This window comes from Leptopilina boulardi, unplaced genomic scaffold, assembly GCF_019393585.1.
Source record: "Leptopilina boulardi isolate dan_hultmark-lab unplaced genomic scaffold, ZJU_Lbou_2.1 LbouV2_310, whole genome shotgun sequence".
Taxonomy (NCBI): Eukaryota; Metazoa; Arthropoda; class Insecta; order Hymenoptera; family Figitidae; genus Leptopilina; species Leptopilina boulardi.
In genome coordinates this window covers 5,030,367-5,055,273 of record NW_026137875.1, presented here as the reverse complement: position 1 = coordinate 5,055,273, position 24,907 = coordinate 5,030,367, and the positions used below count along the sequence as shown (strand labels likewise).

Sequence of the window (24,907 nt, the reverse complement as noted above, 5' to 3'; positions counted from 1 at the left end):
TTTTAATCTCAAACCATTTTTTTAATCTCCTAATTTAAATTATAAAAGTGCGATTTAAATTTACGTATAGATTTTTATCAAAAAGTGTATTGTGTAAGTAGAAAACTTCAAATGCATAAACTTTATTATAAATTGAGCTTTTCAACACTTTTTTTCTTATATGAGATTATATTCACCTTTAACAAGTGAGGTAAATTGATACAGAATTATTAGAGATAAGTATATATAGACCTTTGAATATATATATATATATATATATATATATAGTAGTTATAGGCACACACTTGTGAATTGTATATATAAAATTGTGGATGGCACATTAAATTCAATTAAAATTCTCGTGCCATTATCCCGCGCGTTGACAGCAAGCCTCGTTTCTTTCTTGACAAGCTGATCCACACACACACGTTTCGCGGTATCATCTTCTACCTTAGAAGGACAATGACTCTACAATATGATGCAGCTTTAGAAAGCGCACATGACGCGTTCAGATCTACTGCAATTATAATGGACCAAAATATATCCCTTGAAAGTCAAATGATATAATGAATATTAGAATTTTCATAATGAAAATCATTCAATTGACAACTGGAAGCTATATTTCATCCCTCAATATGATTACGATTATAATTATATAAAATATAATAACTATATTTATAAAACCTTATTATTATATAAAATATAATAAATATATCTATAAAATATTATTATATTGATTAATAATAGTAAAATAGTAAATATTGTATATTATTTTTATTAGAGGGCACATGAATTTCCCAAAAAAAATTAGAGACCGAATCTTAATTTGTCCGGATTTTTATTTGCACGAATTGTTATTTGATTTCCATTTGTCCGAAATTGCAAATGACCAACAAACAATAATCGCTAGAAAGATTTTGGCGCGAATATTAAAATTAACAAAATTTCTATTTTCTTGATAATTTCTGATGAAATGAATTCAAAAATGAATTTAATCTTTTTATTAAAGTTTCTAGTCAGCGTAAATTTATTGTATTGTTATTATTACTATTATTATTACTATGAGTAATTTTATAGTGAACAATATAGTGTATAAATTTTATATAGATAATGGTACTGGGACTAATATAGTGCGACTTGAGTGCAATTGTAGAACAAGTCCCTTTATATATACATAGATAGCTATAAAAAGTTAGATTTATCACCTTTTCGAGCCATTCTGCTCGTCTACTGGCCGAGCTGTTACGGAATGATGTCTATGGGATCAAGAAATTTTATCCCCCAGAGGTGAGACTATTTCTCTAGTGCCTTCACCTTTTTAATATTTTTTTTTTAACCAAACGGGTCAAAAAATGAAGATGTTATTTTTGATAAGATAATCAAAATCCATCAAAACTTTTTGATACTTTTAATAATTCTTAATGTGAAATATTAGTAATAATAATAATAATTATTATTATAAAGGGTTAGTTTAGAGTGGGTGCATGTAAATGTCCACTGAAGATCTAGTAGAACGTCCAAAATATGACATATCTTTATATTTTTGACACCTACCTCACCCTGATTTAGTCAATTCTAGTTCCTCACCGCGTATCGAAAAAAGCAACCATTCCCTGCAAAGTGTCACAATTGGAAGGTTGCCATTTGACATAATTCTCGTCAACTATCGCACTTTGCTCTAGTGAAAATTTAGTGACTTCATTATTAAAATTAAAAGTTACTATAAAATTACTAAATTTTTACTAGAGCATGGTGCGGTAGTTGACGAGAATTATGACAAAATGGCGAGTGGGGACAATAAGGTTGTTCAAGTTGGGTGGGGGGAAATCCAAAATGGCGATTAAGCGGTGCACAAACAAACATAAGAAACGTACGGGATGAAGTCAAAATTTTTTAATATCTCGCTTAAATGAAATTTTGGAACCTAAGTCTATTAGGATTTTAGTTTCTATTTTCAATGACCTATTTAATGCAATAATAAAATTTATTAAAAAAATAAAATCATTTTTTATTATATTGTATTAAATAGGTAATTAAAAATAGAAACTAAAATCCTAATACACTTAGGTTCCAAAATTTCATTTAAGCGAGATATTAAAAAAATTCGACTTCATCCCGTACATTTCTTATGTTTGTTTGTGCACCGCTTAATCGACATTTTGGATTTCTCCCCACCCAACTTGAACAACCTAATGGAAACCAACTCCCTGCCATGTATCGAAAAAAGCTACCATTCCCTGCAAACTGTCACAATTCGGATGTTCCACTGATTATTTTATATTTATTGTCAATAAAGGCCTGAGCAAAATAGAAATGTAACTGGAATCGTAACCACAAACGCAACCGGAATAATGAGTTAGAGAAGGACAAACAATATGTCTATCCTTCTCTAACTCATTTTTCCGTTTGCGATTACGATTCCGGTTACGTTTCTATTCTGCTCAGGCCTCAAGACTTTGATATGATTCTTATATGTAGATTATTTTAATAAGGTTACGTGTATACGATAAGGGCTCGGCGAAAATGCACTGCATAAAATTAGATATTTAATTTTTGAAAACCATATGAATGTTGATGTTTTTTGGAATAATAATACCTAATATATACAATTTTTTTTTTTTTGTTTACCGAAGATTACGAAAATTTTAAGTATCGTGAAAATATAAAAAGCTCTTTAACGACAAGTGTTGAGAGTCGAAAATGAAATTGTCATTCGCCAGACAAACTTATCAGCAACAAGTGAAATAAGAGGTGTCGTCGAACTTCGAGACATCTGAATTCACTAACGGTGATTATCGCGCGTTTGTGGAATTTAACGTGAAGTGTCAAGAAATGGCAGTATAAAAACGAGAGTAACAAGGGATTTCAATACAAAATACCGGTTTTACACTGAAATTTCTTTTCTGAATGGTCAAAAATTTTTAAATTATGCAAGTGGGTTGTCGAATAAATTTTACGTATTCTTAATATACGTTTATATACATAATTTATAATTAAAGACGATACAAATATTTGCAATTAATTTCTAATGTTTCTATTTTCGCAATTATTTTTACAAAATTTAAATACAGTAATAATTTGAAAAGAAAATCGAATTTTTATTGTACAAAATTTTTAAAACGCCGAATTTTTATTTGTCCGAAATTGCAAATGGTCGAACAAACGCAATCGACAGAAAGATTTCGGCACGATTTTTAAAATCCACCAATCACGATATTCTTGATAACTTTTGATTTATGAATTTTAAACATCGCGCCGAAATCTTTCTGTCGATTGCGTTTGTTCGACCATTTGCAATTTCGGACAAATAAAAATTCGGCGTTTTAAAAATTCTACCAAATAAAAATTCGGTGTCAAAAAATTCTGTTAATTAAAAATTCTTTAAAAAAAAAATTATTCGATATGAAAATTCAGCTCATAAAATCTACTTTATAAAATTAAGCTAAATAAAAATTTAATAATTTTTAACTCGACACTACAAAAATTCCAAAACACGTCTAATTTGTGGAATATTCATGCGCGTCCCGTCATTAAATCATCGACAATTAATGCACTTACTCTATGAAAAAAAAAATTTGCTTTTAATTAAGAACTCAAAGAGTATATTATAATTTTTTGTAAATTAAACAGGATTAGATTCAGCTTAATTATCGTATCGTAAAATTTATTTTAAATATATCTCGTCGAAAGCGCACTTATTCTCATATGCGTGATGTCGCGAGTCTCAGAAGCCATTTTAAAACATCGTAAATAACATAAAAGTTGTATTTTGTTTTTTAAAGGATTAATGTCCTGACAAGAAGTACGCGGAATTGAACTATAGAAGTGGAAGAAAGTTCTCTGCTATATTATAACAAATCACTAGAAATTGAAATTGTGAAATTAATCGAAAGTTGATAAAAGTATTTTCTAAAATATGCGCAGTTACTTTATGGAAAATGTAATTCATTCGTAAACAATAATAATAATAATAATAATAATAATAATAATAAAACTCTGTCGATACTATTGAATGTGTTCCGGTAATTTTTTTTTTATTTAAATTTCATATGTATAACTCTTTTATTGTTTAAAACAAAGACTTATTTCCCTAATGAAATTCGAGACATTTGTATATTTAATTTTTAAATTTTACTTTTATATACCATGCGTACTTTACTTTGCTGTTAAATTCTAGTTGTAATAAACATAATTTTATTAAAGGAAACATTTTCTTGATTATACAAGATTGACAGTAAAATCGTATAGCAATATCTTTTTAATGATAATAATTTTGCAAAAGACTGTTGCTTTTAAAATTTTTTATAATCTAAAGTTTTTTTCTTTTTTGGGAGGAGGGGGGGGGGTAATTAAATTGAAACTATGATAATAACTACACGTAGGTAAATGTACGAGCAAAAAAAAAATTAAATTTTTATTTCAAAAAGTTTATAGTAATTTTCAATATGTATATAAAATTCTAATTTTATTTCTGTTTAATTTCTTGTTAATTAATTATTTTATTTATTTATTTATTTATAGACGGGATAAGCCCTTTTGTAATAAATTTTAATAGTTACCTTGGTAACAATACAAAATATTAACTAAATCTAGGTTTTTTTAAATTATTAATTTAAAATTATAAATATTTTTAAAACTCATTAAAAATAAAGTAATTATTTAATAATACATTTAATTAATTAAAAATTAATGTTATATTTTTTCTTGATTTTTCATTAACGTAAAAAATTTCCTCTTTCGTTTCATTTGAAAGACTCCTACTTTTTATTTTATTATTATTATATATTTTATTTAGGATCAGTTGGGGTAAATGGGGACAAAATCACTATTTTTCACAAATTACGTAAGTTTCTTTCCTTTAAAAGGTAATATTTGCGGGTTTATTTTTTTTTAAGTTGTTATTTACATTCCCAGGATTAATTTTATGCAGCAGAAAACAATTTAGATAAGCTTTAAACGCATAAAACTGACTGTCCCCATTTACCCCAAAATTTAGAAAATTTCATCAAATTTGGGGTAAATGGGGACAGCATAGTTTCTAAGAAAGTTGTAAGAAAAAAGTTCTGGTATTAAGGGATGAAAAAACTTGAAAAAAATTTGTAGTAGATATATAATAGTTGAACCAATTAAAATTTTTTTATTATAGTATTTTGTCTCGCATTTGAAAAAAAAACAGACTTAAAAATCATACCAAATTTTTTTCTTCTTCCTTATGACTCCTATAACAGAAATTCACTTGAATTTTTGATTTTTGTTAATTTGGTTAATAATGACAAAAATCAAAAATTCAAGTGAATTTCTGTTATGGGAGTCATAAGGAATAAGAAAAAAATTTGGTATGATTTTTAAGTCTGTTTTCTTTGAAATGCTCGACAATTGAAACAGTTTGACTTTGATTTTCAAGTTTTTATGCATTGAGCGATAACTTTTTTTATCTTGCTGCCAATTGTCAAGATAAAAGCTTGGCAATACTCAAAACCTCTTGCAGGTGATCTGAGGTTAAAATATTGACGTTGAACTTCATTTTAAAACTGTAAATTAAGCTCCAAAACTTCTTGTCCCCATTTACCCCAACTTACCCTACATTTATTTATTAATTTATTTATTATTATTTATTTATTAAATTATTATTATTATTATTTATTTATTTATTTAGTGTGTGTGTATAAGGACGTGCGTATTATTAAACTGAGAGATCGTTAATACTGAGAAAGTGCCAGATCGTAAATAAAACCAATAAGTTCGGTAATGAAGATGTTACTTGGAGGATTATCAACCGGTTGTTGATGGAGAAATATTCAAATATATAATATTATTATCTTTTATTAGCGTGAAATTTCATTTATAAAATATTCGACGATCTATGTTAAAATTTTCCAAAAATATTTTGGTTATTTATACAGTTTATTTACGATTTATTTAATTAATAAAGATGAATATAATAAATTAATACAAAAAAAAAATCATAAATAAAAATAAAAATAGAGTAAATAAATATAAATACAATTTTGAAAGGACCCCGCACTAAATACATAGAAAATGGCTTACGGTTAAATTTGGCTATATTTTGAGAATTTTTAGTTAAAAGTGTCCTAATTGAAAAAAAAAATTATCCGGAGGTCGCTGAATTAATTTTTATAATAATATAGTTTTTTATAATATTCGATAAAACAAAGACTTTCGAACAAGTGATTTGCCCACTTAGACATTAGGTGCAGCGTTGTTACGACATTTTTTTTAGCTAAACTATTTATTCAGTGACCTCCGGACAATTTTTTTTTTCAATCAGAACACTTTCAACTAAAAATTCTCAAAATATATAGCCAAATTTAACCGTAAGACATTTTCTGTGTATTTAATGCGAGGTCCTTTTGGTATTATTTAATTATAATAAACATCAGTTTTTAACAATGTATTTTATTATTCTATATGCAAAAATATTATTTTCACAGTTATACATAAAAAAACGATATATATTTTAAGAAAAATAGAAACTAAAAGAACTTGCAAACGAAATCTAAACACTTGAAGGAATTTTTTTTCTTCTCAAATTTGTATAATTCAAGAGAACGGAAGCTGTTTCAGAGAATAAACAAAAGGATCTCAAAAACCGTTGGAACTATATATGTATATATATATATATATATATATATATATATAAGAATTGCTTTACAAAATGTTGCGTCTTTTCTAGTCAAATTGATTAAATTTGTGAATAGAAGACAGTTTTAGTACTTTGCTCTGTTAATAACGGTTACAATATGACGACAAAAGTCATAAAAAGTTGTCATTTTATTTTTTTAAATTGAAAAACATACAAAAAGGATACCTAAATATTTTTTTCTTCTTAAGAGTGTCAATAGACAAATCCTCAATAAATCTTATTATTTCTCCTCGTTAAAAAAGTCAATTCACGTCTATATATGAATAATAAATTATGCATTCATTTACAAAAGAAGATTTATTAAACAAAAAATGTTGGAAAAAAGTGATTATGATGTTTTACAAGATTACGGACATTTATAATTTATTAATTTTATTTAAATTATATAGAATATTGAAATTTATTTTTAAAAAAACGGTGGTAAATTGTTGCAAAAAAAAAAAAATATTATTAAAGGGACAGTAATAATTATATTTTGTAGATAATTGACTTTACACTTGGTTGTTATCCTTTTCTGCGTGTTATAAGAATCATTTCCATTTCAGTAAAATATGGTGCACTATAATAATAATCCATTTTCAGAAATGCTTCATATCTTACACTATTACACCTTTTGAACCGTTTATAATGCCGCCTAAAGTATAATTATCTTCCCTCATATTCAGTTAAATTATTATTTAAACTAACAACAATGTTAGAATATTAAATTTGTGTGTAAAAATTAAAGTTTTTTTTTTTAATTTTAAATGAAATGAGAACACGGAAATTTATATTTTAATTGCGATATTTATTTTTTCTGTTAATAATTTAATTTTCACATTCACTGTCTTAGACTAAAAAAAAAAAGTAGAAATTAAAACATATTTCTTCACTGAGGAAGAAGATTTGAGCTGACAACAAAATATTTTGTTTAACATACGTGCAATCAGAATTTGTTGTTGCATCAATAAAATTTTGTTTATCCAAATCAGACTTTAATTGTCACAACCAAAATTTAGTTGACACAACCAAATAATAGGAAAAATAAAGGAATTTTTTTAATTTAACCAAAGTTTGGTTGTGACAACTTAAAGTTTCATTTGGACAACCAAAATTTTGTTAAGAAAAACATTTTTGTTGCACATATATATTAACCAAAATATGTTTTGTTGTCAATTAAAATCTCTTTTCTTCAGTGTTAATGTAAAAGAAAATTGTTTTCTTTAGAAGAAGAAATTTATATTTGAAAAAATATTATTTGATAAAAATATGTTTTGTTAATATAATTAATCGAAAAAAATATCTTTATTTTTTTTTTATGTTAAAAATTCAGCTGTACGATGCTGTATAGATACTTTTTATATTTTTGGCGTTTAAATTCATTTATTACTTTATAATTTCATCAGATAATGTGACTCTTTGATCTGTATTATATCTTTTTTTTACTGAGATTAAAATTTAAATCACAGAAAAAATGAAGTCACGTTTTTTTCTCTCCCGATTCCCGTTACTGGGCCCATTTGACCGTATATCAGATGAATCTTTTAAAGTGCACTTTATTCTCTCGCGAAATGTATAACAGAGACTTGGAAAGGGAGAAAGATAGTCCCACAGACACACCCAAATTCAGTATTTTAAATCATATGGTTGATTCTCAGGGACTTCCCCATTTGTCTTACTCCCCATATATATATATATATATATATACGAATGACTATAGGTATAAAGAAAATGTAAATAATACGCATTTTTATATTATACACATTCGCAAGTCTCTCATGGCTGATTTACTACGTTTGTCCAAAGTTCAGAATAAAAAATAAGTTAAGCGAGCAATTGTTTTATGAGGTGGAAAGTTATTTTCAGAAACGCTTGTTCATAAGGCGAAACAACACTATATATATATTTAAGAATAATATTGTATATTCTTTTAACGGGGCATTTCCACCTGTTTACTTTTTATCGTATCTTATTACAATTTTTAAAGAATAGTAATAAAAACAAATTTTTAGTTAATATAATAAAAAAAAAACTAAAATTTTACAATTTAGAAGAAAAAGAATTCTTAATTTAAATATAGAGATCTCTGTTGGAACGATTTTGTTTAATTTAACACAGTTTGTAAGTTTTTATTTTAACATGTGGAAAATATCTATCACTTTCTTTTGAAAATATTATTTTTTTAAATAAAAATTATAATAAGTTTAATTTAAACTTAAGGGTTAGTTTAGAATAGACGCATGTCAATTTCCACTGGAAATCCAGTAGAACGTCCGAAATGTGACATATCTTTATATTTTTAACACCTGCCCCACTCTGCTTTCTCTATTCTAGTTCCCCGCCATGCATCGAAAAAAAGCTGCTATTCCCTGCAAAGTGTCACAATTCGGACGTTCCACTAATTATTTTATATTTACAGTAAAATCCCCGTATATCAAACCAACATAAATCGGATTCTCGTTTATATCGAATATTTTTTTCCGTTCCCTTATTGGATCATTATAACTAAGTTTTATCAAAAATATGAAATTAATATTTTAATTTTAACATTCCCTACGCGGAAAAAAAGGAATGGCTTACAGATACTAATTGATGTTTGCTATCGGATCTATTAAAATTAGTAATCACAGCTAAATTTTTTGCTACGATAACGAAAAAGTTTGCTGTGATAAACAATATTAGTCTTAATTTTTAAAAATTTAGTTTCACAGAAAACTTTTTTGACCCCACGGCAAATTTATTCGCTGTCCCTATATTCTAGCTAACATAATTTGATGTGACAGCAAATAGTTCATCGACACAGCAAACTTTTTCTATGCGTGTATTATATATAGACAAAATACTAAGCATAAAAACCTTATATTAACTTTCATAAATATAATAATTGTTGTTTATACTTCTTGAAAATAAGGGAAATGTTTTAAATTTGAAAAAAAATGCGAGTAATAAAATTGAGACATTAATGGAAATAAAATAAATATAAATAGTAATTGATATTGTAAATAAGGAATTAATTACAGTAAAGGAAGTACTTTCTTAATAGCATTTTTATACATAAATATACTGTATCACAGTTGACGTATAATTAATTTCACTTTTTTTTTAATATATAATGAACTGTTGCAGTGACATTTTTTCTATGTTGAAATTTATGGAAAAAAAAAATCTAAAGCAAGACTGCGGCAATTAAAATATTAAAGATATTACACTTTTATTATTGTACATAATCTATCGCAATTGATGAGTCAAAAATGATAAATAAAATAATATTTTCAAATAAATTTTCCAATATCGTTGCATTTATATAATCTGTTTTCCCTATATATATATATATATATATACACTGCATTTGCGATGATTTTATTAAGAGATCCATAAATTTCACAAATAGCAAAAAGTTGTCACCTTATCAGTTATATTTACAATTTGACTGAGGGGGTTTATTATAAATTTCCTGTCGCGTTTAATTTTCCCCGAGCAATTTTATTGAGAGTGATTCAATAAAATTACGCATTTCGAAATGTTTTTACGATGTGTCATCATCAATAAAGCGCGTAAATATATATAGTAAACTTTCATCAAAGTTGTTTATTATTATATATATATATTATTTAAAAAATATTTAATTAAGTATTTTTCTTGTTTTTACGTAAAAAAATAAACTTAATTTTTAATAACTAAAAAAATATAACCTCAAATTTTATTACATCTATAATCTAATTTTAGCCCTTTGTAAGAGACAGAAATTCTTTTTTAAGACGCATTTTTTTTACGATCAATGTTGGGTAGTAAAAAAGACATTAAAAAAAAATTATTTTTTTTTTTTGAGCTTGTTAGGCCAAAATTGAAAGCATTTAAATACTTTTTTTGAACGTAAAAAAAACATCCTCTTTTACGCGAAGGTTTTTCAGTATAACAAACGTTTTTGATAGTCGCGCTGAGGATGAGGTATCATTTAAAATGATGTTTTCAATCGTGGCAAAATTCACTAACATTCCAGAAGGATTATAAAGAGAGTATACGCGCGATTTACAATCTTGAGAGGGAGGGCGAGAAATGCAGGAGGATGTCTTTGATGAAAATTATGATCATCATTCTTTTTTTTTTGTGAGAAGTTATATTTATATATGTATATGTGTATCGTAATCTTAATAAAGGCATTGCTCCTGCAAAATTGCGGATGTTCTAAGAAAGAATTAATATACAAACGGGAGGAAGCGTCATGCCACGTGCGCAATGTATAAATATTAATTAATGTGCAATTATTGTTGGAAGGGTATATAGAATATTACGCACTGATGAATCGCTATATATGAAAAGGTTTGCCTTCTTTATGAATATTTCCTAAAAATGATCTAATAGTAGTCGAAATATTCATCTCTGTTCAGTTCCAAGAAATATATCTCTGTTTTATATATATTAAAGGAGGAATGAGATTAGATATTATTTTTTAGATAAATTTTCATTTTTTAAATTATCAATTGATGGATTTTTTTTTTTAAACAAATGTTTTTAGATTTTATTTTATCTAATTGTATATTATATTTTATATAATCTAATTATTAATGTTATAACCCATTATTATTATCACGCCAAATACCAATTTCTCCCTAAGCAATATGAGTTAGAAAAGGAAAGAAATGTATTCGTATCCTTTTCTATCTCATGCATCTCGTTCACGACACTTTGCAGGGAATGGTAACTTTTTTCGATACATGGCAGGGAACTAGAATAGAGAAAAGCAGCGTGAGGCAGGTTTCAAAAATATAAAGATATGTCATATTTCGGACGTTCTACTACATTTGCAGTCATGCGTCAATTCTAAACAAACCCTTACGTTTTAAATCAAACATATTATAATTTTCATTCAAACAAATAATATTTTTAAATAAAATTGATGGATATTTTCCATATATTAAAATAAAATTTACCTAATTTTAATTTAACATATAAAAATATAGAAATTTCACAACTATTTTTCATAATCATTAGTTTGGAAAAATAAAAATGATATATTATAATAAATATATATATATATATATATATATATATATATATATATATATATATATATGTACATATATCATCAATCATTTATTATAAAAATAGATATCAAAATAGAAATCATCACTTGAAAAGGTAAAATATTGAATGTCCTGTGCAGAATATAATCAAGATAATAATGAGGAAGGGGAAATAAAAATAGACAATAATGAGGGATAGAGAAGAACGCGCACCTGTCGTTTACCGATAATGCAAAAGGCAAAGGAACTTGTAACGATCTACTGATTATGCATGAGTTACATTCAACGAATTCTTCACAGAATGACATTTGCAGTATATATTCTTGTACATGAATTATTATTATTGGTGACATGGTGGTGCAGAATAAAAAAAAAAACAATGGTAATTCGAAATTTCAATTATTGATATTTTTAAGTACTCCCCAACGATAATAATGTAGTTTAAATTAATTATAGAGATGTGTCGTTTCTAAAATACAAACAAAGAATTATTGTTTGGCGATAATTTCAAATCTTTATTATTAAGCTTCAAATTAATTTATTAAAAATTTTATTTAATAGCATTTTCATTATAAATGAAATAAATTGACGAATTTACTATTTACTATACAGAATTTATTTTTAATCGAATTTTTATTTTTCCATTTACACCGAAAAAATTTCTAACTGTAATTTTAACAAACAAAAGTTCTGTGAAATGAAAATTCGATCAAATATAAATAAATTTATATATATATTTATTTTTATATTTAATTATTTATATATGCTTTTGAAATATCCGATGAATGAATACTGAAATAAGGCAAGACAAATAAACGACTAATCTCATCATGGGATAAAGAGGCAGTTAACTATAGGACCATAATTGGTCAATTAAAAGCTGATGTCTTAATTGCAATCTATTTTATGATTTTGTCCAACTAATTTTCTATTTTACAATCGCAGATACTTTAAAATATATACACTTAAATATTGATGCTTTCAATATAATAGAAATAAAAATAATAATTATATTGTCAAATTAGAAATTAGAATATCATTAGAAATTTTCTAAAAATAAAAAAAAATTAATATGATTCTCTCATTTGACAATCATTTACATATATATAGTACATCGAATTAGTTGAATTATAAATCAAATTTAATTATAAACAGATAATTTAATTTTTATATTTGGTAAACCTTATACACACAATATATAATAAATTAAATAATTAGGCCTCGATGCCACTTATAATAAAGTTATCTTCGAAATTCAATGAAATTAATTTCTATACTTAATTCTGATGCACTTAAAGGTGACTAATTTATTAGAGGTTATCGGGCTTCAGTGATCAAAGGAACATTGGTCTTCATGGTGAATGGCTCTGAACCTTGATGTTCATTGCTTATTATCACGCTTCGTGTTTCTACTAGTATTACACTATAATAATATAGAATAATATATTTACTACAATGGTGATAGATATTTTTTCCTTCCGTTATACGTTGATAAATTTTATTCTACTCTTCTAAAGAGATTAAATTTTTATCATAAAAATAATTATTGATCAATTAACGCTGCGGATCTTAAAAGGGCCTACGCGCTCGAATTTGTATCACAAGTTTTGATCCGGAATTAAAATTTTGAAATTTAAAACCAAATTTTAACAGTTGACTCTTATCCTTAGAATTTGATACTAAAAATTTCAAAAATTTTAACATCAGAGGCCAAAACTTATGTCGTAAATTCGAGCACAGGCCCATTTAAGATCCGGATCCTCAATTGTTAAAAAATATTATAATAGTTATAAAATATTGATTAAAAGTTAGAGATGCGTATATATATATACAATCAAGTTTCATTGTACAAAAAAGCTGAAACTTTCTCATCGGCAATCGATCAAATGTTTCGCGAAGAGTTGTCATTCTATGGATCTTGGCACCATGCAAAAAAGTTTCAAGCACGTGTATATATATGTATAATGACTTTTGCTACCTATATAATGTTATTTTAATACTTTACGCATTTAAACGCATGGAGTTAGTTCATAGCTTTTATTTAAAGTCTTTATGATTTAAGATCACGCGTCGCCATGTGCGAAGCTTGCCCATCACCTTTCGTCATTAATCAAGTAAACGATATTTCTTGCATATTTTGCCGTCTAATGATTATCCGCACCATCTGCGGACACACAGAGGGCTAAGCTGCCGCAAATATTATTGCATAACAAAAATTTACCCTAATTAAAATAGAGCTAAAAAATTTTACAATTTTTTCAATAAATTATCTATAAAAGAATTATAAACTATATTGTTAGAAGGAAAAATTTAAAGATAATGTAATTATTTTGTTAACACAAACAGAAATTAGTTAAGATATTATTGTATGTGACAGGAAATTATTAATTACATTAATTGACAACACATGAGAAATATTTATCAAGTGCGCAATGTTTAAATTTTCTTCAATTATAATTAAATTATTAAATTTTTTGATAAAATCATTTGAACACCATAAAAATAGTTGAAAATTTTCAAGTGTTGTTGAATTTACTTTAAATCTGCTGTTTATGATTAGGAAATAATTATTGTCCTTTTAAAAGTATATATAATAATAGTAATTTTAAAAAGTAGGACATAAATATTACGTAAAGGTTTATGTACCTTTTTTGTCGGTAGCAAATTTATATGGTCTAGTTTCGCACTTTATTTAGTATCATATATATATATATCATTAATTTATCATCTAAGACAACTCCTGCTTCGTTCATTACGTAAAGGGATCGACCGAGCATGAATTCAAGTGCATTGTTCCTCAACTTTGCTTACGCTTCTGTGAGTACTTAGAAACATTAACGCGATCAGTGAGGTTTTGCTACGGAAGAACATTATATCCCTCTACATATATTCCCCATAATATAAAGATAGGAAGTCCTCTCACACTGCGCTTATATAGTCTAAAGGCTTTGAAGTCTCAAACTACACACACATATATATACGTGTTCACAACGTGTATGCTATTATTGCATTATATTGTACATTGTAAAAGCGGTAAAAAGGCATATTCAAAATTCTTTTAATTATATTTTCACTATATTAAGTCGCGAATTCTTACATTCAACTATAATTCTCGCTATTTTGTCTCTTTTAATAGACTTGGTTATAGTGAGATTCATAACTGTCATGAACATTATTATAACGTATTTTGTTGCTTAAAGAAAACAACAGATGTTAAAGTGGCAATTGTTTTCAAAATTTAATATTATAATGACTATACGATTTTTAAATAAAAGTATATGAAAAACAGCAATATTACTTGTTATAGAATATTATTATATAATTAATTGTTGTTCTTTACTCTCTAAATTTGAATTAGTTACTTTTGACTAATTCTTTTGCGCCGATTTGTTCATTAAATAAATTGGTAATCATTTTAATTAATTTTTAGTTAAAAGTGACGAATTCAAATTTAAAGACTATTATTATTATTAATATTATTATTTTTATTTTTACAAATTCAACGTTATAAAAAAATTGATAAAATAAATATAAAAATATTTAATTTAAATAAAAAATATCACACATCATAATCAGAAAATTTGAAAAAAATAGTAATTCAATAATCGAAGGTATAAATAATATACCGAAAAACTACAAAAAAAACACTATATTGATCAGAAGTGACCAGGAATGTTTTGAAAACGTGTGTTGCATTATTTATGAGCAGAACCCATGTCAATAAGAATCAGAAGCGATGCATTAAAACAACAAATTTCTTTTGATGACTATAGAATGCATTTTCAGTAGCAGGAAATGATTAGTCAAAAAATTTTTAGATTTCATATAACTATTTAATCTTAAATTTAGTATATTTTACCCTTCACTGTAAAAAGAAGGTATTAAAATAGTACCGAATTTAGGTATCAAAATATAAAACCAAATGACAATTTAATACCTATAAAGTCGCTATTAAATTAATACCTTTCGATTTACAGTGTTACTGTCTTTGAATTAGTAAAAAAAATTTAACTAATTTGAATTAGTGACTCACTTTTTGCTTTGGAATTAGTTAAATTTTACTTATTCAAAAGCAAAAAATTAGCCTCTAATTGAAATTAGTTAAAATTTTTATACTAATTCAGATTTATGAGAGTAAATATAAAAGTACATCCTTATATATAATTATTAGAACATTTCTGAGTACTTAAAATATATTTTTTTTAAATATATGTATATTCTTATATTTTAAGAGTAAATTATTTTTTAAGTATAAATTGCATTTAAATATTGTTAATTATATAAGTGCCAAGGATTTATTCTTAATTGCAGAATAATTTTTTTTTGTGTCGAGGCAAAAAATATATAATATATAGATACATAACCAATTCCTAATTTGATTACAAAAAAATTATATGAATATAATTTTGTAATTTCGAAAAAAATAGTACATATATCTACTTTTTCTGCATGATTCAATTTCCTCTTTCTCAAAAAGAAAAAAAAATTGCCCTAAGTATATATGGAAATCGTGGGAAAAATTTTATTACTTGCATTGTAATAGTATATGAAATCTGTAATCATAATTATGCAGCAATTGAGTGCGGTGAAAACTGTATAACGAGAGTAATATCACATATCCTAGATTTTCCTATATCCCTATATGATCTGAAAATAAAACTCATACCTACTTATAATTAAATAATAATAATAATAATAATTATTATTATTATTATTATTTAGAGGTCACTCCATTTTTTAATTAAACATGAAACTTAAAAAAGTGAAATAAAGTAAATTAAAAAAATACAGTTTCAGAAATTTATAAAATCTACAAACACATTTTGTGTAATGCACAAGAATTATTTCAGTACTTATGGTTGATTCCCCAGAAACTGCCCTTATAAAAAAATAATTACTAAAAATAATTACTAGCATAATTATTGGGATAACTAATGAATTAATTAATGGAAACTCCAGTAATTTTTTCGCCATACATTTTTTAAAAATTTACTTGTTGTGCGCTAAGTTTTTTTTTATGGCTCCTATGTCTTAGGAATAATTTTTTGCTATATCTAACTTAAATGCATATAGGAATATATTTAATAAAAAAATTACGATTTCATTGAAATTTAAAAACAAAAATTTTTTTTGTTGTAGGGGAATAGTGTCAGGGTTGGACACAGTTTTGGTTTTTTGTTTATAAATATTTTGTTTAGATAAATTCAGTCAATTGTGGTATATGGGTGGAAAGATCTACAAAAGAGGAACACTTTTGCTGTGGACTGTAAATTGATTGGAACAAAATTAAAAAAGTTATAAACGTTAAAAAAAAAAAAAATCTAGTCAGGGTTGGACACTTTTTGAAAATCGAAACGCATTATTGGTAAAAACGTAAAATAACATTTACAATTTTTTTTATTCTTATTTTTTCATGTTTATCTTTACTTATTGTTTACAAATTGTAAAGCTTCATGGGTTTAAAAAAGGAATGAACTCAAGTTACAAAAAATAACGCTTTATTGTTCCAAATAACTCAATGAAATGATGAACAAAATTTATACAATTTAAGTATTATTTTTCTAATATCTTTGGCACAATTTTGCACTGAAATATCAATAAAATAAAATTTATTTGTATTTTTATTTATAAATTGTGTCAAATTCATAATTAATATGGGTGTCCAACCCTAACTGTATAAAGTATCCAACCCTAACTAGAAGCATCATTTTCGAATTGTGCTAACCATAACCAGACATGTGTCGCGATTCGATTTTTCATTTTTTTTTCTTCTTAAATTATGTACCCCACAATACATTCAATAAGCTTACCTTGTCGAATTCTTGCTTTTTTTTTACACATTTTTTAGGTTTATTCACAAGTCAAACAAAACTTTTTTTGTCTCTTCGATTGCACCGAAGTCACAGGAGACGATACTTTTGATTCTCCAAAAATGTAATGCCACAAAAAGTTAGGTTACACTACTAGAAGATTCGTCACGTACGCACACAGGTGGCGCTAGTGTTCTTATTTAAAAAAAGCCAAGTGTCCAACCCTGACACTATTCCCCTACTAAAAAAATATATTTCACGAAAAAATTAATGAAATTTCCAATCTAGTAATTATTACAGTAATTATCCCAGTAGTTATTTCAATAATTATGCCAGTAATTATTTCCAGTAACTATTTCACTAATTATATATTTCATAAGAATGGCCTTTTAAAAGGATTATAAATTTTTTATTAAATGTGAAAATGAAAAAATTATTAATTAAAAGATGTGTAATTCAAGGTGGTTGTATGGTTTGAGTATTTACTTTCCGTCCCGAGGGTTCTGGATTCGATTCTGCATACATGCAAGATTTTTTAAAATTATCCTTAAGTAAATATACTGTATATATGTAATAATCTTAAATATAATTTAAGTTAGATAACTATAATAGTTAGTTAGTTTTTTAATTATAAAAACTGTCATTTATTTAAAATAAAAATAATTTTATAAAATAGTTTAATTTAAATAAAACTTGACAAGGCCCTGAAAAGTTTTTCCTAAGTAGGGTATTAATTCGGGAAATAGTTTATCAGCCTTATCGGGCTTTAGACGGTTTTTCTGGGAAGGGCCACGTTAGATATAGGGAAATCTGGTTAGTACCCCATCAGGGCCACATTTAAATTTCTCCACGAAATGCATACTGTCGGTTTTACGTTAGGTCGAATAGAGCAATTTAATATTTAAAAAATATAGTGAATATATAGTAAAAATAATTATTCGGGGTAGTAAAGGATGTTATATAATCCTCCCTTACTTAAAAAAAATGTACCACCCCTGCCGTATAGAGAGAAATGGAGAAAGAAGATCAAAGGAAGTGGATCACCGGAGCGTGTCGTCGCACCTAGATATTGTAATATAGATGGAAAACGTAAGTGTACTTGACTTGTTGATCTCTACATCATCTTACTAGCCTCTGCTGTATATCTTGAGTGGTTTAAATCAAGTCTTGTTCATAAGATTAAATGGGTATGTGTGCGCCAATATACAGCCATAATACGGCCTTGCAAGGTCATTCTTAGCATCATTCAAAGACTACTCTGATCTTACATAACTATATACATATATATGCATAACTTTAATCACTGATACGATCAAATTGAAGATGTTTTCAAAGGATGCAGATATATACATATATTTATATAAATAGAAACTTTCTTTGGCAATACAATCTAATTAAACCAGTCATAACTTTTATGTCGAATGTGCATTAAGAAAAATGTCGCATTTAATTTTGTTTGGCAAAAACCAAGAATAAAACTAGAGAGAGAGACTTCTTCTTCTGCGGCAAAGCTATAATGAAATATATTTATTATTCTTATAATTTATGTAATAATTACATCAGAGACATTTAATTTAATTACTCTTCTGCTAAGTAAAATTATATCGACAATTTGATCATTTTTACGATATAATTGCTATGATGAAAGTTTTGAATTAAATTTCAATGAATTTTAATACTTATACATAGGCCAACAAAATTTTGGCCTACTTCAGAACCAAAAATCAGACTATATATTTTTCCGAAGCATTTTGACGTGCTGAATCGGAATCTGACCTTAGAATTGATTTAGCGCGTTAGGTTTTCGAGATATTCTAACCTAAAAGTGCAGAAAAGACGCATTTTTTGATCATATTTGAGGTTGTGTAACATTAAGTTATTATTTTTTTTCAAAAAAGTCGTTACAGCAACTGAAAGTACCCTTTAAAATGCATTTTGGTTAAAAAATCTTTATTTGACTCTGAGTTATCGTCATTTGAATTTTCTGAGTGGTGAATGTTTCAATCATGAAGTAGTATAAGGAGACCTCACGCGGCTTAAAAGCCAGCCTATATTTGGGGGAACAGAGTTGTGCGATTTCTGACAACGTTCAGAGGTTGCGCCTCTGCGGTTGAAATTTAGTACTGAAATATCGTCTGCTTACTCCTGACATATTAACCTGTATTAAACGGATGTAAACATAATTTGAGTATTATTTCAAATCCTAGCTGTATATAAGTGCGGTTTATAAAATATATTAATTCTGAAAGATTGTTATTTTAGGTAAGTACATGAGTAAATTTTATTGGTATATTATTGAAATAAATGTACATAAGTGTACTTTATTGCATGTCATTATTTATTTATTTATAAAAATTGTATTACAAAATCCCTCTCAATATCCTCAGCACGGAAATGCAATTCGCAAATTTTTTTCTTTTTTGTTAACGGTTTGATCGTATATGATGAAACGGCATCAAACCAAACATTTAACATTTCGTCCTACACACAAATAATACCATCTATATTAACTTTATTTGTTTACATTCTTATATATCAAACAATGAATTAATTTATACTCCAATGAAAATATTTTGAGTCAAAAATTATGACAACATACCGTACATGGTGAAAAAAAACTTTTATGCACTTGGGATTTTCTATATTCACCATTGCCCGAACCACAATTTTTTATTATGCAAGTTGTAGGCATTTGCACTGTTTTCTTTTATTTCTTTTTGTCACAACACTTTTCACTTGAATCTCAAACCACCTGTAGTACACAATAAGCATAATACCGCCAAAACTGTTTCTGTAATTTACATTTTCTCCGCAAAAGCGCTGCCTCTGAACGTTGTCAGAACTAGCACAACTCTATTCCCCCAAATGTAGGCTGACTTTTGCCTCTACTACCATTGCCGTGAGGTCTCCTTATACTACTTCATGGTTTCAATATTCGTGTATCAGATAATACTTCAAAAAATTTAAATGACGATAAAGTTTCAAAATGCATTTTTAAGGTTAAGAATAGTACTTTCAGTTGTTGTAACGACCTTTTTGAAAAAAAAACATTATAACTTTATGTTACACACTGAAAGACTTTTTGTTTCAAAAATTGATATAATTTGTTTCAAAATGAGGATAACTGTATTTTTGTACTGTTTAGTCATATGAACGTACTAGTTTCTAACCAAATAATACCAAAAATTAGTATGGACCATACTAATTTTTGGTATTATTTGGTTAGAAACTAGTACGTTCATATGACTAAACAGTACAAAAATACAGTTATCCTCATTTTGAAACAAATTATATCAATTTTTGAAACAAAAAGTCTTTCAGTGCACGACCTCAAATATTGTCAAAAAATGTATTTGTATTTGAAATGATTTTTAAAATTCGAAATCATTTCAAATACAAATTAAAATAAAATTTCACAAATTTTGAAAAATAATGTAATGTTGAATTTTAATAGTTACAATCCGTTTTTAATATAAAACATTATATAATGATAATGATTCATAAACATGTACGATCAGTAGTACAGTTTGTCAGTAAAAATTCTAAAAACTATCAGAAGTGTGTCAAATTTTTGGAAACAAATTGGTAGAGACAAATTGACAGAATTTGTATTCAATTGACTAATTAGCAATTTTAATTTTCTTTCATTTTAACCATCAGTTTAGATAAAAGAAATAGAAATTTTTGATGAAATTAAACGATTAATATAATAAAAACACTTTTTTATCATTGGGAAATCGCAATAAATATTTGCCTAAAAGGTATAAATAGTAGAAAAAATATTTAGTCTTTATATATTACTAAAAAATCTCCTTTGAATAAATTATAAATGTGAGGAAATAAAATATTTTCTAAAATAAATAATAAAATTGAATAGAGTAAACGCACTCTAAAATAATGAATTATAAACTGAGAAAAATTTTGTTTGAACTAATTCCATTTTTTTGTATTAACACAACTTTTTATAATTATTTCAAAAAAAATTTGTTTAATTGAAATAAACATTTATTTGATCTACATAAACGTTTTGTTTATATTTAAATAAATTTTTCAAACGAAGAAAGAATTTAATTAAGTCAAATAGAATTATGGTTAATTTAACCAAAATTTTGGTTAACTGTATAACAAATACATTTATTTGGTTGATTCAATCAAAATATAGTTGTTTCAAACAAATATTTTTTTAACTGTATTTTCTGAGGGTATAAAAGAAGATTAAATTATAATTTTTACATTAAATACAATAATTTATTATTAAATATTTGAAAAATTATAAGAAATACAGTATTAAAAAAAATAATTTAAAGTAGTTTTAGTACCTTTTTTTCAAATAATTAAACTCATCAACATCATCATCATCATCATAATGTCAATAATTTTTAAATTCAAAATTCTATTTTTCTAATATATTTATTATATTGAAAAACTTTCTCATTCGATTACTTTCATTTGAATTAAATTTATTATATTAATTCAGCGAATTATTTATTGAACTTGCACATCTCTGATGTACTGATTTGTAAACTTATATTTTTAAACTTTCTATAAGCGTTCTAGAATTCTTCTACTTTCATAATATCAAATGCGTACATATATTAGTATATATATATATATATATATATATATATATATATTCTTGATGAAATTATAGATCGTTAAGTTAACAATAATCTCGTAAAACAAATAATATCCATTTTATCATGCAAATAAAATTTTCCTTTTTTTTACAATGTCTAACTCAATAATTTTTCAATAAAAAATATTTTTTTCTTTTTATATATTTTTTAATGAATGTGCAATAAATTTTTTTTTGTTATTTCATTAAAATAATATATTCACAAAAAGTATATTTGTCTCGAGAGCTAAAATAAATATTTATTTGTTTGTAAATAAATTTTTGAGCGGTTCAAAAAAAAACATTTTATTTACGCCAAAGTAATATTTTATTTCGGAGCAAAGAAAATTTTATTTGTGGGGATTTTGAAAATTTAAGTGTGTAATTTAACATTAGGAACGAAATGTGTACCATTTAAGAAAAAAATTTATAATTTTATATAAATTTATAAGATAAATAATTTTACACATAAATTATTTGACTATTATTAAACAAATATTTATTTGTATTATAAGGCCTCGTAAAATTTATTACACAATAAAATAATTATTTGAGTCAATTAAATGGTATTTGTTTCAAATACATAATGCACCCAGCACAGCATACCTACATGGGAAATTGTGGTTCATTGAAATTTCTGGAAACTTCGTAATTTTGTATAGATTTTAATCTGAACAACGTTAAACGATTTTTAAAGAAAATAATTTTTTAAAATGAAAAATTCTATAATTTTTTGCCTAAAAAATATTTCTTGTAGTTTTCATTAATCAACAAATTATAAAAAAATATTTTTTAGGCAAAAAATTATAGAATTTTTCATTTTAAAAAATTATTTTCTTTAAAAATCATTTATCATAAACGTTGCGTATATACTTCAGCTTCGTCCTGAACAAAAAATGTTAATGTCAAAATTAAAAAAAAAAATGGACAAATTTTTTGGTAAGATTTAAGTTTAAAAAAATAGTGTTTTTGTTTTTAACATTGTTTTTTTAAACTTAAAACTTAATTAACAAAAAAATCTGTTTTTTTCTAATTTTGCCATTAATTTTTTTTGTTCATGAGGTTAAAATCTATAAAATTACGAAGTATCAAGAAATTTTACCGGACCCTAATTTCCCATGTATGCTGTTCTTTTATTGATTTAAATAAAATTTATTTAAATATTAATTAATTATTATATTATTAGTATTATTTGTAAATACTTATTTGATAATAGTCAACTCTCTAAATCTGAATAAGTGAAATTTCACTTAAAATGTGTCAAAAGTCTTCCACGTAGAAAAATAAGTGTATATGCACTTTTAAATAAGTGGTTTTCACTCAAAAATAAGTGAAATTTCACTTATTTTTAAGTGCATATTCACTTATTTTTCTACGTGGAAGACTTTTGACACATTTTAAGTGAAATTTCACTTATTCAGATTTAGAGAGAAGTAACCGGTTATTTTAATCAAATAAATTTTTTTTTTTCAATAATCGGTATTTTTAAAAAAAGCACCTGCTGTATATAATTTTGAGTTGATAAAGTGAATAAGTGATTAAGTTATTATTTAAATTAAACCTTAATGATAAATTAATAAAATGAAGTCTAGAGAAGACTATATATATATATCCTTTATAATATTCTCTAATTAATATTATTTACTGCATATATATATATATATATATATATATATATATATATATATATATATATATATATATATAATATTTCTCAATATAAAAATCACAGAAAAAACTTAGACTCATTTTTGTTGCAACTCATTTTCTTTTGGGTATCGAAATGAGTATGGGACAAACTTCATGTTATTCAAAATGATATTGGCTGGAATTTCAGATTTCTAAGTTGGCATCATAAGCAGAGTAATTTTGTATTTCAATTATTGTTTCTAATATTTCAACAACACCAGAAAGATTATTTTGACCAGTACGAATATTTAGAAGTTTTTAAATAAAAATTATTTATTATTATTTACGTAGATAATAATTAATTTCATAAGTTTTTAAATTTACCGCTATTATTTAAGTTGGCAGTACCGTTCCTGTTGTCAAAACACATGTTTTCATTTTTCTAACCTAAAAACATATTTCCTTTATTATTTTATTACGCGATTACAAGCAATTTTTAATCAAATATATTAAGTCTAGCGTGTTATTTACTTCTTTGTAATTATTATATTTCATGTTTTTGTGCAAAATTATTCGTTACTTCACAATATTTTTCCATTTTTCTTTTTCTCAAAATGAAACTTGCCTGTTTCATTTTGATACTTTTACCTTAGAACTCGAAATGAGACAACCAGTTTCATTTTTGTTGCGAATCAAATTGAGTATAGAATCTATACTCAATTTGAATTCAGGTTTTTTCTGTGATAATATGTGTTAAATCATAATATTTATCGTTGATGCATACAATTAACGCTGTTATTTATGAATCAAATTTATAAGATAAATTGCTTATATTGTTTCACGGTACATCGTATATAATTTAATTTTTAATTTGACTCAAACTCATCTCAAATGGTTGTAAACTGTCCAGAGTCTAACTGCATTTTATTTCCTGATTATATTTTATTCCATGATCTATAGACTATTATAGGCCTTATTACTTACACCTGGCATAAATATGTATAATGAAAGAATATACTTGATACTCAACGTATAATAATAAAAAAGTTCTTAATTTAATAAAATTAATTTTCAATAAATTAAATATGTTTTTATTTTGACTCTCTAAATTTCAATAAGTGGAGAATTTGTTCACTAATTCAAATTATAATTAGAAATTTTCACTAATTTTTTATTATATTAATAATTTACACACAGAAAAAAGATA

General features: G+C 25.4%; 1 protein-coding gene across 2 annotated transcripts in view; it reads right to left on the bottom strand.

Moving 5' to 3' along the window:
* LOC127283561 (uncharacterized) overlaps window positions 1–24,907 on the bottom strand; it is a 145,912-nt gene that overhangs the window by 91,620 nt on the left and 29,385 nt on the right. The gene's annotated exons all lie outside the window — the stretch shown is intronic.